The sequence below is a fragment of the Camelus ferus genome, chromosome 20 (assembly GCF_009834535.1).
Source record: "Camelus ferus isolate YT-003-E chromosome 20, BCGSAC_Cfer_1.0, whole genome shotgun sequence".
Taxonomy (NCBI): Eukaryota; Metazoa; Chordata; class Mammalia; order Artiodactyla; family Camelidae; genus Camelus; species Camelus ferus.
In genome coordinates, this window is record NC_045715.1 from 29,805,413 (window position 1) to 29,812,483 (window position 7,071).

The window sequence follows — 7,071 nt, forward strand, 5'->3', positions numbered from 1 at the left end:
CCCGTGGGGTAGGATGAGGCGGGGAGGGTTTTGGCCAGTCTCTCGTTTCACTCTCCTGGGCTCCTCTGTGGTGTCCTGGTTTTGGTTTGCTGCGGTGGTGAGCATGCTGTCTGTGAGGATGTCAGAGGGTCTGTGTGCACACAGCAGGAAGAGAGGGTGTCTGGGCATGTGGGGTACCTCCAGGTGGGTTTGCCCAGGTTGGATCTGTGAGCATGCCCAGGTGCAGGTGTGTGAGCCCCTGTGGGCATTCACAAAGAGCCTGTCCTCTGCATGTTTGGATGTCTGTAGAGTCCACCCATTTCTCCCCCCTTACCAGGTCACTGCCACCATCCTCAGTGCACAGACTCCCAGGCTCCAGGTGAGAGCCTGGTGAAAACCGCCTATGACTGGGGACAGAGACACCTGAGGCTCAGGCCCAGCCCCAATTGCTCAGGGCCACGGTGCCCTTGAGCTGGCATTGCCCCACCCAGGCAGCGGGAGTGTCCTTACCCAATGGGATGGGGTGACATGGGAAGGGGAGGGATGGGGGAGGAGACGGCAGCATGGCTTCTCCCGCCCCTAGGAGTACAGGGAGTGCCTGGCTTCCCAGATGGGAGGCTCAATACCCCAGCGCTCAGTAGGCTGGTGGGGGGTGGGTCATGCCAGGACTTGGCATTGACTACAAAGTGTGGGGGGCACCCCTCCAGCACTCTCGCCGCCCCGGCTGGCAGGGGGGAGGGGCTGTGACGTTCAGTGGCCTCATGCAGCGGAGAGGAAGTAACTAATTGCTGACCTGATGACTGGGCGGCCTGAGGAGTGGGGTGATGATGCCACTCACGGAAGCAGGCGCCCTGGCCCCAGGAGGGGGCCCCGCAGGGACAGAGTAGGCCAGGCCTGCGCCCTGCACAGGCTGAGGTGGTTGTGGCCAAAGGATCAGGGAGTGGGGGTTGTTGAGGCTGTGACCGTGGGAAAGGGCTTCTCCCGGGCTTCCCTCAGCTTCAAGGGAAAAGAGTTCAGCGGCTCCGGGAGGATGAGGGGATTTGGGAAGGGGCTACAGTGGGGACAGAAGGGGAGTAGATGGTGGCTGGAGGCTTCCTCTTGCTTCCCCTCCAGCTACACTCCCCCCACCTTCCCATCTCTCCCCACCCCAACCTTTGTCCCCTCTGTGGCCCCTATGGCCCAGGTTAGTGAGGAAGGAGGGAGTGAATGGAGGTGTCCTTTCATCACAAGACCCCGAGGCCCAAGCAGATGACTTGGCCATACCCACCCTGCTGAAAGCCAGAGTATCCAGGAGACCTGGTGAGACTTCAGCTGTCCTCAAGGACAGAAAGAGAGGGTGCTTCAGCCACGGAGAACAGCACACGCACACAAAGGCTGGACAGTGGGGTTTGTGAGGTTCATGGAGGACGGAGGTTTGGCTGCCATGGTTATGGGGAGAGAGGAGGTGGGCAAGGCCATTCTGTACCAAGGGCCACACTGTCCCTTCCTGGAATAAACTGTGGGTAACCAAACTTGGAGATTCTCCCACATGCTGGCCACAGATTCTGACGAGGCAGGCCTGGCCTTGACTGCCAGACAGGGGCCAAGTCTAGGTCAAAAGCCTCACAGGATGGGGTCCCTACCCACCAAATCCTCAGATGCCTAAACCGCGGAGGACCCGCGCCTTGAGTACCAAGAAACAGGACCCATCCATTGGAAATCAGTCCTCTGGGCCCCTAGCGCCCCCTGTAGGCAGGAAACCACACCAATAGGGGGTGGGGCCTCCATCAGCCTGCGAAGGAAAGGAGACAGACTTGCCGTCCAGGAAGCACACAGACTCTGCCTCAGGAACATCCGATGTGATGAAAGGGACAGACATCGACTTCCCAGCTCCAATCTGAAATCCAGCCTCCGTCCTCAGGAAGCTCCTATCTCTGATGAAGACATGTACTCTACCATCAGAGCTCTGTTCTGTAGGGTAAAACACAATATCCAACTTTCGGAAACTTACAGTCTGAAAGTAGAGTCACAGAGCCCTGCTGAGTTCTGGGGATCTCGCAATCTGTTGCAGACACAAGATTAGACATTTTGGTGACTCCAGGGCTGCTGAAAAACAAAAGAAAATAAAACAAGACGTCTAGTTAAATTTGAATTTCAGATAAACAAGGAATAGTATTTTAGTATAAGTATATCCCATACAACATATGGGGCATACTTATACTTAACAAAAGTATTCATTGCTTATTTTAAATTTAATTTTAACTAGATATCCTGTATTGTTATTTCCCCAATCTGACAACCCTAGATGCCTCCAGTCCGAGGGAGGAGGGAGGACCCTCAGACACGGAAATGCAGGTAAACATCTGAGCGTGCTCCTGCTCATGGAGCTGTAGAGGGGCAGGAGGGGAGTCCTGGGGCGCCGGCTCGCAGCAGTTTAAAATTCCTTCCAGGCCAGATCCCTAATCCCTCGGTGCACAATGGCCGCCTTCTCCCCCGCCGCCCGCGCCCACGCCCTCCCCCGCGGGGCCGTGGCAGTGCCACCACGGGCCTCTTTAAGCCCCTTTGAAGCCGCCTGAGCCCCGCGCCGCGGGAGGCCCCGCCGCTATGCCAGCTATGCCAGCTATGTCCCCGCCGCCGCGGCCACCACCGCTCCCCTATTAATGCTGGCTAATCTGGCTAATAAATAAACTCCCCTCCCAGCCTCAGTCCCCTGTTGGCTGCTCCCTGCTCCCCTAGAATTGATTTCAGGACTCGGCTAGAACAAGTGTTCCCACTTCCTTCTGATATCTCTGACTTTTTCTTCTCTCGCTGCCCTAGGTCTGTTGCACGTCTCTAGAGAATGGGGGAGGTGGGTGGGTAGGTCACTGCCTCGCGCGTTGATCCTGCCTGTCTTTCAGTCCACCTGCGCGCAGGGAGCCCGCCACATGGCTGGTTGCAGGGGACCCATCTCGAAGCCCGGGGAAGAGCCGCAGGACAGAGGAGCGTCCCCTCGAGGCCGTAGGAGGCGCGGGCCACGCCCCCTCCTTGCCCCGCCCCAGGCCCGGCCCTCCTCTGTCCACCGAAGTGGGGATGCACTGCGAGTAGCCCCGGGACTGGTGACTTGGTGCCAGAGGAAGGCGCCTGCGCCTCCTGTGGCAGGAGTCCATCGTCGGCGGCCTCTGCCGCCCCCTGCGTCCCCACCCGGGCTTCCGAGAGTCTGACTCAGAGCCGAGTCCGCAACGCTTCACCTTCTACAATACACCCGGAGCGTGCGGAGAAATTACAGGATTGCAGGGGGAACGGCTAATGCGTTCTAATTACCCACCGCCGCTCTCATCCGCGGCGCTCAGCAGTTCTAGGACAACGCCGTAATTAGGTCTCCCCTCCCGGGTCCCGGAACCCGTTCCGGGTCTCTGGTCCCCAGGAGCGCACGCGTCGGCCCCGCCCACCGCTTGCTCTTGCCGCCCTCCAGGGCTGCCCCTTGGTCCCAGGAAAGAGCAATGAGACACCACTTTGGGTAGGGAGAAGGGAGATGCGGGATTTGGAGAACTATAAACCTACAGTCTTTGAGATCTCTGCTGGAAAGGACTGGGAGAGTAGGGAGGGGGCAGGACCCTTCCACTGACACTGAGAGGCCTATTGGAAAGTTAACTTTCTAGGGGAGGGGTGAATAGGGCACCAGGGCAACAGTATCCCATTTTGCACATGAAGTTCAGAAAAGTAAAGGCTCTCAGGGAAAACCACCCAGCCAGAACTTTCAAATCAGCACATTTAAGGAGCCTGACAGGCTCCTTCCCTTTACAGGGGAACTACCTTCCTGCAAAGAAAGGTGATACCCTCATCACAGACCTGGAGCCCTGGCAGCCGACCAGCTGTGACTGTTGGTCACAAGGGAGCTGGAGAGGAGTGGCTTGAGTCTCCCATCCCAGGAAGGGTGGGAGGAGGCGCTGAAGACACAGAAGCCAAGCCTGGTGGCCAGGACTTGAGGGGAGCAACTTGGCTGTCAGCTTCTTTATCCAAACTAGGCTCAAACCTCTCCTCTATCAGGAATTCTTTCCTGATATCCAAGGGATTACAAACTCATGGCCTTGGGCCAAATTTAATCTTTAGTGAGGTTTTGTTTGGCCTTCAGTGAGTATGTGGTTTTTATATTGAATGTGAGAGCCCACAGACAATGCGGGCTGCCCTTCCCATTGGCAAAGGCCATTGTGGCCAGACTAGGTCCCCAAAGACATTTGAGTTTGAGACTTTGATTTAGACTAGCCCATCTGGCCTGGCCCTTTACGCTTTTCCTCATTTTCTAGGCTCTCAATCTTCACTATTACGCCTTTGTAGTTTTTGCACGTTTCTCAGTAGGCGTGCCAAGGTGAGCGTCCCTCCGAGCTTTTCTTTGTGCTTCCCACATGTGGTGGCAGTGGGGGCTGTATATGCTTCTGGAAACCCCTCTGATACCCCCTTTTTTCATCTTGAGTATCAGTCTGTGCCTTGGGCAGGCACCATATCTTTTCCAGCAGGGATGACAGGTATTTTTCTGCCATGAGACTAGAGGTTCCTTGGGGGCAGGATATTGGATCTCTCCTTTAAAACTGGGATCTCACTGAGGGACAAGGGTGTGGGGTGTAGGAGTACTATCCTCCATCGCAAGGAGCTCCCTGAGGCCAGGGCTGTGTCTCCCCTCAGACCGGGGTTCCCTGAGGCCAGGGCTGTGTCTCCCCTCAGACTGGGGCTCCCTTGAGAGGAGGGCAGTGTCGCTTCTCAAACTGGGGCTCCTTTAAGGCATTGGATTCTCCCCTCATATGGGGCCTTTGCACCCCACTCCACCCCTCTGGCTCTAGGCTGTGCCCAGGCATTCCTCCCAGGACACCATTTGTCAAGCTTTGATGAATGAAACCTACTAAGAATAACTCAGTCCTTGTAGTCTCTAAAGGACAGGGGTGTGGGGATGAGGGGGGGGAGACTGGTGATTTTGAAGGGGTTGGGGGAAGATGGACACATCTATTCATGCATTTTTCCCAGATGCCCATCTGGACACTGGGAGGAGACACAGTGGATGCCACAGAGCCCCCTACTGTGCCATTTCTGCTGTCGCCAGTAGGGGGTTGTTCACAGGACTCCTGAGATAGAAATCCGAGCCCCCTTCTTCACAGCCTTCTCGCCCAGAAGTCATCACCTCAGGGCCACACAGCCCCCTGTATGCCTGCCACTGGCTCCCTCTGCTTGGGAGTTAGGTGCTTGGGAAGGGGTGCTGCTTCCAAAGGGACAGGGGCTGTAGTGGGGTGCCTGTGGAGCAGCCTTCTCGTTCCTCCTGTGGACTGTCAGAGTGGCCATGGGGGAATGCAGACAGTCTCAAACTGACAGGAGGGCATTTGGTGCTTTAACTGGGGGAAGGAGTGTGAGTGACCTAGAGGATGAGCCCCTGTCCTTCACCTCTACTCCACTCTGCCGCCATCACCCTGCCTCTTTCCACTCCCAAACCTCAAGCTTCCAGTTAAGGACTGAGTGACCTTTCTGATGCAACTGTGCTCCCAGGCGCTTCACGGGGCCCATGGGGTGGGGAAGCTGTGACCTTAACCTGCTTCTCTAGACAAGCCTTTCTTGGCACTCCACCCCCACCTGCCACCTCCTGAGAGGGACATTTTGGCCTAGTCTTGGCAAAAACATCAGCCTATGAGCCAGGCAGTCTGGTTTGGCACCAGCCCTGCCACTGACCCCACTGTGACCTTGAGAATCCCGTTCGCTCCCTGGGCCTCAGTTTCCCCACATGTAAAATTAATTTTGTTTAGTTCTCATGGTTTTTAAAACTTTTTTTTTTTAAAATAATAGATCCTTTTAGTAGTAACTTATCTGGTAACAGAAAAAGTCTGGGGTTCTATGGTCAGCACAGGAGCGGGGGCCCAGAGCCCCAGTGTTTGGTCCGTCACACACATGGGTGCCTGTGTACACAGACACATGCAGAGGTCAGCTCCAGGGCACTCCACAGAGCACACTTCACAAACCTCTGAAATCCCCTGTGCAAACATTCTGAGGCCCTGCCAGAGCTGGGAGCTCTAGAACTGGGGAGGCTGATAGCTCTGAGGATGAGGCAGTGATTGTGGGCTGCCCAGGTACAGGGAGCAGGCCCAAGGGGTCACAGGGCCGGGGGCTGGAGCTAGTAGAGGGGAGTCCTTTCAACACCAGGTAACCCCACCTCGGTCCAAAGCTGGGTCCACGCAAGCTCTCCCTGCACCACCTGCCCGCCCTAGCCAGAAGTCAGGTAGGCTTGTCTGATGCTGGGCCCCCTCAGCTGGGGGGAGAGGGGACAAGTGGTGACAGAGTCCTCTTCCCCAGTGGGAGGGGCCACAGGTGTGGGTGGGAGCCTCTGGCAGCCTTTCTGTGGAATCCTTCTCACTACGCCCAGGATGAGGGCCAGAGTGGCAGGGTTGGGCACTGAGCACCAGGAAGCCCAAGGCGGGTAGCAGACCCCACTACAGGAGACACATGGAACCTCACATCACCCCTAAAACTGGAAGTGTGAGGATTTGGTGACAAAAGAGAATGCAGGTGGAGGGGGCTGTCAGGCTCTGGTGACAAGAAGGCAAGGGTGAGGAGAGAAGCAGATGCCACATAAGGAAGAAAGCTGCACCAATAAGAGGCAGGCCTGGGCCTCGGGTCCTAGCTTAGGGCAGCGGGGAGAGTCCTTCCGAAGTGAGGGAGCAGTAGAAGCAGCCCAGGCCCTCTTTCCTGGCAGATGGACTGTGCTCAGGGGTCACCAGGCAAAGAAGGTGCCGCCCCCTCCCTTACACCCCCCAGGCAGCCCTAGAGAGACCATTGTTCCCGATTGCCCTCAGGGAGCATGGAGGGGGAGCACAGGAGTCTCCGCCTGGTCCCCCAGCCCTGGGATGTCCTCACCATCCTCTATCCCAAACACACAGACACACAGACACACACACACACACACACACACACACACAATGGCATTTGTCGCCTAGAGACTTCACAGCCTTGGCCTCGGAAACTCCTGGATCACTGCTGTGCCAGGCGCGGATCTGGGTACTAGGGGCTCCAAGAATGGAAAAGTCAGCCGAGGTCTCTGCCCTCGTGGTGCTCACATTCTAGGGAGGGAGTGACAGATGAGCAATAAGTCACAAACAAATA

General features: G+C 56.7%; 1 non-coding gene across 1 annotated transcript; it reads left to right on the top strand.

Annotated features, from left to right (window-relative positions):
- The first annotated feature begins 371 nt into the window (after window positions 1–371).
- On the top strand, window positions 372–3,697 carry LOC102509701. The gene is made up of 2 exons (XR_004313767.1): window positions 372–1,315; window positions 3,069–3,697. It is a non-coding gene; the product is annotated as an uncharacterized protein C6orf223 (transcript).
- The last annotated feature ends 3,374 nt before the right edge of the window (window positions 3,698–7,071 follow it).